Raw genomic sequence first — 12,481 nt, 5'->3', positions numbered from 1 at the left:
CAAACCTGTGTAGCTCAACCGAAAGGGGGAGACCAATCAGGCAACAAAGGCCGAATGCTGGGGGGCGTCTGAACTCACCAGACACACAAAATCTAGAGTAAAAAATGTAGAAAAAATGTATAGAAACTGAGCAAAGCTCATCTCAATATGGTAAAAGCGCCCAAGCATGTAACACACAGCCATGCCTCCTATACATCAAAAAAGGAAGAATCCTGTCATATACATAATCGAATAATCAGGTCTTAGTGTAATACTCAACATGTGAGCGCACATATAGGCTCACACAGAAACACGGCCCAAAGTCAAACAGCCATAAATGTACAAAGACCAACAGCGTCTCTATATAGATACCTATTTCCGTATATTGCATCTATACATATTCCTACCTGGGACGACACGCATAGATTGTGCATCAAATGAAGAGATCTTAATCATAAGCACAAGCACAATTATATATGCAGGGTTCCACTAAACTTAAAAAAAATATAGGTACTGTACACAAAGCTTCATACAACCACTATATACAGCGCAAGGCAGGCCATCGGCATTGAATATCCATGACAACAAAGAAAAGAAAAAAACAGCTAATCAACAGAGTGAAAAAAATAAAAAATATATGAACAGATTAACCTTCCCAACGGCTGGAAACAAATGCTGCAAAGCGGGAACCCAGCTAAAGACGGCATCCCCTGCCATTTAAATATCCCACCAGGCACTGTTTCCTATTAGGGGTCAACCAATCCAGAGCTAGCAAAAGCGGAACCACCCTGGAGCGCATCTCCGGCCCGGATATGGAGTCCACGTGAACAGAGCGGCTCATAGGGAGTAATGAAGAGGACGCCGCCTCCTCTCACCGGAAGCAGCGTCAGACTCCCCAAGCACCAATAGGGATGCGGCTAGTGGCCATGCTGGAACGCAAGAGGAAGTAAGTATATCCAACTCCAATAGGGATGCAGCTAGTGACCACGCTGGGGCGCAGGAGGAAGTGGGTATGTCAAAATCCACAGGCACCAATACAGATGCAACTCGTAACCACGCTGGAGCGCAGGAGGAAGTAAGTATACACTAGAGATACCGATAGGGATGTACTGTATAATAAACCACTCATAACCACGCAGGAGCGCAGAAAGAGGTATGTATATAGGGGAAAAGGTCCCATGCAACATCTAATCATTAAAACAAAACGCTGATACAACAGGGATATCCATAGATGATACATAAGTAAATAAAAAAAAAGATGATTGAAAACCAAAAACATCACTAAGAAAACTTGTTTAAAGGAACATATCAAAATTACTTCAATGTCACAATGTAGGCCATACCATCATACATAAAGGTCCCACCAGTATAAAGCACTAAAAAGACCAAAAAATGGAGGCTATGTAATATGTCAAACGCCTGGGCACCAACACCAAAGATGGAGAGCCGGAACCCCAGAGTATCGGATGAGCCCACAATGGTAGTATAGATCAATAATCCATGGTCCAGATTGCTTCTAAGAAAGGAAGCTGTAAAAGAGAGAGAGACAAGGAGCATTTCAACACAGAACTTTTAAATAGATACAGTTCATTTCAAGCAGACAGGCATATAGAATGGAGTCGTGTCCAGATGGGCATGATAATCTATAAAGGTCTATATTCAGCATTGAGTCCAGCTGAAATCAGTGTCTGTAAGAATCTGATCCAGCGGGCCTCTTTATGTAGTAAAATTAATTCTCTATTTCCACCCCTTCTTGGGGGGGGGGGGGGCAATATCTAGGACGCAAAATCTCAGCTGATTCGCCGAATAGCCCATGGAAATAAAGTGCTGGGCCACCGGGGAATCAATCTGAGATGGATCTAAATTGCGCCTCAGAGCAACATTGACTCTGGACCTGTGCTCAATAATGCGCTCCTTAACAGATCGAGTGGTTTTCCCTACATACATCTTGCCACATGGGCATTTAATACCATATACCACATATTCAGTATCACATGTGGCATAATGGGAAAATTTAACTGGGAACCCTTTCATGGGGTGGTTAATGCTTTTCCCCTTTAAAACCAGTTGACAACACGAACAGTGTAAACACGGGAACGTACCCTTGCGCACAGGTGCCAGAAGTCTCTGAGTCCCAACTTTACAGGATCCCATATCCGCCCTGATTAAATGGTCCCTTATCGACTGCACCCTCTTATAGGCCACCATAGGTGTCTGTTTAAATGCCGGTATTTCGGCACTAACAGACCGCAGGATGGACCAGTGTCGCTTGACCACAACCCTGGAGGACAATGTACTAAAGGACGTAGCTAAAATCATACGTTCCTGCTTGTCATTACCCATACTTTTCCGGGATTTTTTCAACAGTTTAGTTCATTCACATTTCATTACGTCTCTTTTGATGCGTTCAACCAATTTTTTAGGGTAATGTCTATCAATAAATTTAGATGTCATCCCAGACATACGTCTTTCTACTTGTTGTTCATCGCTAACAATTCGACGTACCCGCATAAGCTGTGACTTGGGTAATGACTCTCTTAGAGATCTAGGATGAAAGCTATGAAAGTCTAAAAGGGTATTGCGGTCCGTAGGTTTGGAGAATAGGTCAAACGACAATAGCCGACCCCGTCTACATACATTTACATCAAGAAACGCAATCTGTGACGTATCAACACTGAAGGTAAATTTCAAGGCAGTAGAGGATCCCTGGAGCTCATTGTAGAAGAGGTCGAAGGAGGACCGGGGCCCCGCCCAGATCAAAAAGATATCATCAATATATCTACGCCAAATACAGGCGTGTTTTTTAAAAAGATCATTGGGGTATACCCAATCCTCCTCGAACCTCTCCACAAATAGATTGGCATATACAGGGGCCACGTTAGAACCCATCGAGGATTCTCTTTGTTGAAGATAGAATGTATCTTGAAAGAGGAAAAAATTCCTCTCAATTACCAACTCTAAAAGTGACATAATAAATTCAACCTGTAATCCGCCAACCGTAAGGTCACCTAAAAGGGACTGTCGTATGGCTGCCTTGCCTTCAGTGTGTGGGATACATGTGTAGAGTGACTCAATGTCAAGCGTAATGAGTAAGCAGTTCTCATGTGGTAGAACTAACTCACTCATTTGATTAATAAAGTCCAATGTGTCCCTAATGTACGATTTCTGGTTGAGCATGTACTTTCTCAGTACCTTATCCAGGAAAATAGCAGTATGGCTGAACACTGAATCACACCCAGCTACGATGGGTCTCCCAGGTGGTTGGTCAAGTCTCTTGTGGATTTTGGGCAAGCAATAGATGACCGGTGTGACAGGTTTGTCATTGTAGAGATATTCAAATAATTTTTGGTCAATAATATTGCTGTCCAGTGCATCACACAAGATAACTTTAAGCTCCTCCAGAAACACACATGTTGGGTCCACATCTAACCTTCGATACACACTGTCATCATTAAGCTGTCTTAAAATTTCTGACACATAGTCATCTCTATTCATCACCACAACAGCCCCACCCTTATCAGCTGGTTTTACAACAATAGAGGAATTTTTCTTAAGATTAAACAGCGCCTCCTTCTCAGCTCGACTGAGATTGTGTTTCACATAGGAAGTATGCCCTCTTTTAAATTCCACTTTGTATCTATTACCCACATGATTGGTCAGTAAGGACATTGGTGGGATTGGCCACTCAGGTGCGATCTCAGTGAGGGGGTGGGACCCTTGGTATAAGATCCTGCTTGCCACAGTATGGGGTGTTCGGTCTCTAGAAAGCCCTAATTTGGGGGCGAAACGGCCGTCGACTACACCTCCGCACCTCCATGCTGCTGCAGTGATTGGATAAGTACCACTGGTTTTCTTTTCACATGCAGAACCTTTTATGCCATTGCTATGCCACTGTCATTTTTTAAATGAAGATGATTAAAAGTTGTTTTTTATACTGGATGAGCTGCTCCTGGAATTGCTTTTCTCTCTCTGCATTATTGAATGGACTTTTTACAATAATTCCGGATGTGCACCACCTATTGTATGTGGTTTATGGCATATGCATGTAGTGCACTCGCCACAGCCAGTTCTTCTTTTTGTTTTTAACGATATTGACTATTTTTGCTCTCTTGTGGCTGAAAGTAGCACCATTTTAGGAGTATATTTATAAGTGAATTACAAATGGCACACGCAGCATTGATAGAAGGAAGGAAAGACACAGCACCATTATTTGAAAAGAAAATGGAAGTGTCCTGGACGGCATTTAGCCTGCCGGTCCTTGAAAGAAAGTTGTTACGTGCTTTAGAAAAAGAAATAAGAAAGTATTGGACTATTGTCTTTCTTAAACAATACATAGAGGTGCGGAGGGCCCCAAGGGGCATACGTATTATTAAAAAACTGGCCCAAGCTAGGGTCAGACAATCATCCAGAGTGAAATGTGAGGAGTTGATGCAGGAATTTACATTGAAGTTTCAAGAAGTGGTGTTGGAAGAAAATCAGCTGGATTATGAATAGATTGAGGAAGAGATAACTAAATTGAAGGCAGCCATTGTCTCTAAATCTGATGAGTTGCATTTGGAAACATGTTTAGAACGTTTCAAACAGCACCTTTTGAATGTCCAGGAGCAAGTCAAAAAAGAAAAAAACGATAAATTTCTAAGGGATAAAATGGACTACCAGCTTAAACGAGCCTTTGATTGGCGGAGTGGGGAAGATGCGGGTTACCGTCCAAGAGGCGGAAAATGGTACAACCCAAGGATACCTCCCAAACACCCACCTAGGGGTCACCCTAGGGGTACCCCTAAAAACCCAAAAAACCCTAAGCACCCGGAGAATCCAAAAAAGTATCCCAAGAAGCCCAATCCGGAATCGGGGGATAGCTCTCCTCAATCAGCCTGGTGTGGCAGCCCTACCACTAGCCCTGATGACAGATCTGGTTCCGATGAGGACTCCCCTTTGGAGGACAAAAACCCACAAGCGCAGAGGAAGGGGCAAGGGTATCCTGAAAAAAAGCCAAATCACATGGGATCAGAAGGAGTTGAGATGGTCACAGAGACGACACAACAACAGAGTCTAGACATCATCAATTTATCTGGATTGCAATTGAACCAATCTTGCATCTCACTCCTCAAGAAGGGCTTGAACTTCTGCCCGAGTGTGGAATTTGATGAGGTGGAATTTGAGATAGAGTGGTTTAAGAATGTACGCAAGATTGCATGTCATAGATACTTTGAGTCACAAAAAAAGTTGGGCCTGTACAGGGACCCTAAGCCTCTGGAGAGAATAACCATCCCACTAATTCTGAGTGAGGAATTTTCTGTTGAAGAACAACATTGGATCAGGGATGTATGTGAGATTGAAGGGGTAGACAGAGAGGTGTGGTCCCAGAAAGGATTAGAGGTTCAGTCATACATTGGTCCTAAATCTAGGTTTAGTCCCCAACTTACCCCAGGCTCCGCATTGGAACTTTTCTACAATAAAGTTAGGCAGGATGTAAGGGCCTTAGTTTATCCAAAAGCACAGCCCAATCTCACTGAGGAGGAGAAGAAATCACTCAGATGGTTAAAGACACAGAGGGAAGTGGTGATAAAAACCTTCTGACAAAGGGGGCAACATCGTACTATGGCCAGTACCTATGTACGTAAAAGAGTGTATGAGTATGAGAATCTGCTCAGCTGCCTGTGCAGACAGGCAGCGTTTTGATCACTGTTCATGTCTGCATTCTGCAGGTCTCTTTAAGAGAGACATTTTGTTAGTTCTGCAGCTTGCTGCTGAGGAATTTGCATACATTCGTTATGCAAATCCCCTACCTGCCTCCTGTGATGACTGGCAGTATAAAGGTTGGGATTACCCACAGTCCTTTGCTGGTCATTCCTTCAGGGTTTGTAGTACACACTCCTAGAGAGTGTCAGCCATGCTCTTGGTTTGAAGATCAGCTTAGAGTAATTCCTGGAAACTGTGCTAGGCAGATTCCCTAAGTGCAGTTAGGATTGTTTATCTGTTTGTTTGTTCTGTTGCTGTTGTCCTGTCCCAGCGGTGGTCGACAGGAAATGGTTCTGATCTCTGTTCTTGGAGTATAGCTGGTGCAGCGGTTGCTACCAGCTATCTCTTCTGTTCTGTCTCCTGGGATCGCGCTAGCCACTTTTCGCTAGCGCTGTGGATCCTTCTGTTCTGTCTCCTGGGATCGCACTAGCCACTTTTCGCTAGCGTTGTGGATCCTTCTGTTCTGTCTCCTGGGATCGCGCTGGCCACTTTTCGCTAGTGCTGTGGATCCTTCTATTCTGCTACTCTGTACCTGGATCTCACTCGCTTCTCGCTGGTGCTGTGGATCCTGTCTCTCGCTTGTCCCTGTTTTCGTGTGTCTGTCTTGTCTACTACGGACGCTTGCTGGAGACTCGGTGAGATAACCGTTAAGCAAGTGTTCGCGTCCTCTGTTTCATGTTTGTCTGTCGATGGTTAGTTAGGCGTGCTTGTCTCTATTGTGCTTATCACGTGGAGACCGCGCATAACCGCGTGCACTGTTGCGAATGAGTGCGGTGTTCGCGGTTAGCTAGCGTTTGTTATTTTCCATATCTCCTCATTGTATGATTTGCTGTGCCTTTGCTACTCTCGTGCTCCGCTTTGCTGTAGCCTTGTGTCACGTGTGGCGATCGCACCTCTCGCGATCGCGTTCCTGCTTCTTATCTGCTGTGGTGTGTGCACAGTCGCGGGTTGGCGACTAGTTTTATGCACACACACACAATCTGTCTCTGTGCTCACTCTCAATCGCTTCTCTTGCGATTGCGTTTCTTCCCTTCGTACAATTCCTGTCTGGCGTGTGTGGTAGGGCAGAGGAGCTGTTCCTCTGCACTCCACAGCTCCACCTGCCGACAGGAATTTCCCTCTGCAGGTGCATAGCACCTAGCCTGGGTGTCCTCAATTATTCACTTGTGGAGGAAATCCGCCGCGTCAGCGCACATCTGGTGCGCTGACCACGGAGACGATTCCGCAATCGTTACAATGAGTCAACTGGAAGACGGAGTAACATACAGTAGACTCAGAGGTGATCCAACGGAGAAATATCTCAGCCAGTTAAAATCAATCTTGAGGGAAGCTGTGGAGGGAGGAGTGATGAGTTGGAATTCTGCGAATAAATTAATTCCACCCAATCCCCGCAAACCCATATGGTATTGTATACCAAAACTACACAAGAACTTATCTTGCCCCCCAGGCCGACCGATCTGTTCTGCCATCGGTTCAGTCTTCGAGAACCTATCGCGGTTCCTAGATTTCAAATTACAACCATTAGTAGAAGCCTTGCCCTCTTTTGTCCTTGACTCAACGCAGGTACTCAATAAACTCCAGGAGATAGAATGGGGATACCACCTCCGATTAGCCAGTGTAGATGTTACCTCACTGTACAGTAGGATACGCCATAGAGATGGCTTAAAAGCAGTACAATCTTTTTTGCCTTTACTCCAGGAGAACCCAGAGGAGAACAAATTTGTCATGTCTGGCCTGGAGGCGGTCCTGACCGGCAACTTCTTCCTCTTCGACGGCCAGTGGTACCATCAGGAGGTTGCCACTGCGATGGGGACCCCTGTGGCCCCCACCTATGCCAACCTCTTCATGGGGCGCTGGGAACTTGAACATATTTTTTCCGGGAGGGGAGGAGTTGCCACTCGGGTCCACCTCTGGGCCAGATACATTGACGATATCTTGATTATTTGGGCGGGTGACCAAGATGAATTTGAGAGTTGGATATCCACTTTAAATCAGAATGACGTCAATCTTCATTTGACCTCAAACTGGGGCGGAAATAGTTTAGAATTCTTAGATTTGAAAATTGAAATCGTCAATAGTCAGATAACTACAAAAACCTTCAGAAAGAACACGGCCTCAGATATGGTCCTACATGGAGAAAGTTTCCACCCTAGGAAATTGAAAAATAGCCTGCCGTATAGCCAGATGGTATGGATGAAACGGAACAACTCAGATACACTGGAAGAAATAAAACAAATAACTGAGGTCAAGAATAGATTTGCTCAAAGAGGATATGAAGAACGAATATTAACGACGGCTTTAAATCGTGTACACAGTGTGGAAAGGTCGGCCCTTTTGCAACCCAGTCAGAAAAGGAATAGGAATGTTTTTTTCATGCATTTCTCACACTCATCAGTGGGAGATATCATTGCAGATTCTAGAAGAAGAAATTGGAGTCTTCTACAGACTGATCCATTGTTAAGAGATAAATGTATGGAACCTCCCTGCATATCGTATACAAGATGCAGGAATCTATGAGATGAGCTCGTGCAGAGTGAATTCAAGTCCCCTCAAAAAAGGACTTGGTTAAATCAGTCTAAGGTTGTGGGCACACATCCTTGCAGTAGGTGCACCTACTGTAGATATGTGAAAAATGGAGATGGTTTTACACACATGAACAGATTGTATAGGAGTAAATATTTTTTCAACTGTTTGACAGAGATGGTCGTATATGCAATAATCTGCCCATGCAACTTAATGTATATAGGAAAAACCACGAGGGCCATGAAGGAAAGGCTCTCAGAACATTACAAGTCCATTAGAAATGGGAGGGGAGCAAAGAGGTTGATCGACCACATTAGGGAAAAACATAATGCTGATGCAGACTGTCTCAGGTTCTTTGGAGTAGATAAAGTAATTGTGAACTCTAGGGGAGGTGTAGATCAGGACCGATTACTTTTACAAATTGAGAGCAAGTGGATAATGAGGTTACAAACAGAAGGCCCTATGGGCTTTAATGATAAGTTAGACATGGCCATTTTTTTGTAGTAGGCGGTACTATGATATCTAGAAGAACAAATTGGAGCGCACTATAGTGCATTACCTATGTGGCTTTTATTCAAATTTTAAAAGTTATACTCACAAGAGCTGAACAATAAAAGCGCTTCTCAGCGGTGGAGCCAACTGCTTTACTCTCAGACAGGGCGGCAGAAGCGCGCTGTGGCCAGCAGCGCGGGTGCCGGTGGATGGGGAAAGCCGTCTCACTGTGGGAGTAGACGTGGCTGGAGATCAGTTGGCGTGCCAAAAGCCACATAGGTAATGCACTATAGTGCGCTCCAATTTGTTCTTCTAGATATCCTTCTTGCCCTATCGTTTGGAGCAGCACAGTGTATTGGCCTCCAAAAGCTAAGAAGATTACCACTTGAGTATATGTGTCTGCAGTTTCCAGGGAGGAGCGCAAGTTTGTTTGTTGCTTTTTTTGGCGGTACTATGATAACTGGGTACCCCTGGGGGTTTGTACCCCACTGTGGGTCCCTTCTTGAGGTTGCCAGTAATGAGAAAAATGATGAGTTGTGTGCATTGCTGTCAGCTTGTATATTCGTTACACTCTCCTCCTCTTGTTTGATACTTTTTATGTATATATATGCAGGACAATGATATTGGCCAGGACAGGGTTCAAGTTTCTTGGCCCTGTTGTTTGACCACATTTGAGTCTGCCAGCTATCATCCGCTTGATGTTCAATGTATAACTGTTTTTTATGTGGAGATTATTCTAATATTAGGAGTGTAAGGGGTGATTCTATGATAAAAAGAGACGCTTTTTCCCGGAAGTTTGTCCCGGGTACGTCGCAAATTGAGACACCCAATAGAATGATATTTAAATAACCTGTATGATTCCTCATTAATTCTCTCAGGATGATTGCCAGTTGATTTTTAACAGATGTTACTGTTTGATACTTGTGTTTGTATGTCCTTTTTGTGTCAAGCGGGGTCTATATGTGGTGTATCCAGCTTAAATCCCCCTGCACTGGTTTGCTAAATCACCACTAGATGGTGCTAGTAGCCACCCACATGTATCACGCATGAGCATGCGACAATTTGTACGTATCGACAGACGTCATACGGTGGGGCATGGAGCGCAAATGCGCTCCATGCATACGGAACAGGAAACGCAGTATGAAGCGGCAATTTGGCCGTGACAGACGCGTCATTTACCACGTGACTTGACGCGGCGTCACAGGCTGTGCGACTTGGTGTGCCGCTCACCGCCCGTGGGTGTACGGTTCAACCCAGTTGATTGGCCGCCTCCCGCACGGCAGGTGAGTGCTGTTCCACTTTGTATCTATTACCCACATGATTGGTCAGTAAGAACATTGGTGGGATTGGCCACTCAGGTGCGATCTCAGTGAGGGGGTGGGACCCTTGGTATAAGACCCTGCTTGCCACAGTATGGGGTGTTCGGTCTCGAGAAAGCCCTAATTTGGGGGCGAAACGGCCGTCGACTACACCTCCGCACCTCTATGCTGCTGCAGTGATTGGATAAGTACCACTGGTTTTCTTTTCACATGCAAAACCTTTTATGCCATTGCTATGCCACTGTCATTTTTTAAATGAAGATGATTAAAAGTTTTTTTTTATATTGGATGAGCTGCTGCTCCTGGAATTGCTTTTCTCTCTCTGCATTATCAAACTCTGGCTATGTCCTGGACAAAAAACGAAAATGCTTACCGCTCTGCAAACGTTCCGACGGACAGCTCGATTGGTCAACTCCTTTTCTGTATTATTTTCTTTTTTTCCATTGCTCTGTACCCTCTTATCCCCCTGACCTCTATCGGGGAACTCATTGTACATGTGAATCAAATCACTACAGGCACCCCCCTGATATGCTCTTAGTTATATGAATGCATACTCAGGGAGCTGCTCCCTATCTCTCCAGTAGCCATCTGACAGCTACTGTTCTTCCCTTGTCTGATGTTCTCTAACCCAACTTGTGGCCACACTCCGTGGAGTCATACCCCGGCCTTCACCTGCTCGTCAGGGTGCTTCTGCATTAGCCCAGCATAGAACATAGAAATCAGCAAATACCGATGGGTGTTACCATTCCCACAAGCCTAGCTTGATTTCATACGCTCCCTTCCTTCCTCCCCCTCCCTCACTGAGGGCGGGGGTGAGAGTTTGCCCTGGACACAGAAGACTCTTCCCATTAGAGCATCACGACTGCCAGAGATCCCCCCCCCCACCCCCAAAGTCTGGGACACCTCCTGTTCTCTTGTGCTTGCTTCACAGAGATGTAAGTCGCTGCCTCAAGAAGTCATAACCAGACTGACTCTTGTGCACACCTGGATCACCAATCAATGATCTGGGATCGGCCTAGGGTTTCACGGCACCAACTGTAAGAATTTATATGTTGGTTGCTATTGGCAACAGCACCACACACCTTTTGCCCCGGCACCAGCAACTCATCAGAGCTGCAACTCACAGCGGCAGCATACAGGAGATAGAGCGGAGATAGCCTTCTTCACCTTTCAAAGGAGTTTATTAAGCATCTTGTGTTACAGTTTGATTTCTTCAGAGTATGATTTCTTCAGAGTATAAATGTCCTATGTACATCACATATATTTACAGCATACATACAAGAAGCTAGTATTCTAACTAGGAAGCGTAGAGAGAGCCGGATAGCTGGAAAGTATAGTACCCTTTTCTCTCCGGTCTCCCTAATTTATATGAACATCAAAGAGTTAAATTCTGACATCACCTGAGCCATACTCCTAAGCCTACAATTGGCTGGCCTGGGCATGAGACCCACCTTATTAATTAATATTCCCTTGTTCTATACCCTAGTTACAAAGAATGCAATGTTTTGTAAATATCGGCTTTGTTTATTGTTCCCGTGGTCTAACTGCAGGTGCAGTTCGACCTGATCACTCATTATGTGGCCTTCTAGAGGCACATGTTCCTGGTAACAAGCCGTATCATTTCTTCTCCGAGAAACTCTGCTTAAAGAGAACCTGTATCAAGTCTTTTACTAGACTTCAGTACCTGAGGCTGGAATTCAAGTATACTTACATTCTAACAGGGCTTACCTGGGGCTTCCTCCAGCCCACCATATCCCACAAGGTCCTCACAGCATCCTCCTGCCTCTTCTCCTGGTCCTGTTTGCGGCTCTGGTAATTCGGTGACTTCGGCTGAAGTCGCCCATGCGCGCAATATCATGCTATCACGCCTGCCCCATAACAGTCCTACGCATTTGCAGTTCTCTAAAGACTGAACCTCACATGTGCAGGACTCTTACGGTGGCTGGAGTGGTGACGCGTAGGGTGCGCTCCGGGACCATGCACGGGCAACTAAATACCGGAGCCACATGCAGGACCTGGAGAAGAGGCAGGGGATGACGGGGGACTTTGCAGGCTATTGTGTGCTGGAGGAAGCCCCAGTTCCGATTTCTGTTTTTTCTACTGCTCAGGGTCCCTTTACGACAGGCTGTTATCGCTAAATACACACAGGGTGGGTATCTCTGTGTTTTCCTTCTTTCATATAGAAAAGTTTAGGTCTGCTTTAAGTTTGCTATACACGTTCCTATTATCGCTAGCAGATCATTTGCCCTATGCCCCACATCGGTGTGATGCACTGGTTCTGAGTTAGGGGGTGTTGAATGGGGAGTTTCCACTGTGTCTGGCGGGTCCCAAGAGAATTAAGTTCAGTTATCGATAAACCCCTTTAGCTTATCTTTTGTGACTTTCTTTCAACTGGCAGAGTTCCAGTAGATTGGCGTACAGCCCAC

General features: G+C 45.1%; 1 protein-coding gene across 4 annotated transcripts in view; it reads left to right on the top strand.

Annotated features, from left to right (window-relative positions):
- LOC137509573 (uncharacterized) overlaps positions 1 to 12,481 on the top strand; it is a 348,789-nt gene that overhangs the window by 264,279 nt on the left and 72,029 nt on the right. The window lies entirely within an intron of this gene.

Source organism: Hyperolius riggenbachi, chromosome 1, assembly GCF_040937935.1.
Source record: "Hyperolius riggenbachi isolate aHypRig1 chromosome 1, aHypRig1.pri, whole genome shotgun sequence".
In the NCBI taxonomy this organism is placed as follows: Eukaryota; Metazoa; Chordata; class Amphibia; order Anura; family Hyperoliidae; genus Hyperolius; species Hyperolius riggenbachi.
The sequence above is the reverse complement of the archived record's forward strand: the minus strand, read 5'-3'. Positions and strand labels throughout refer to the sequence as shown.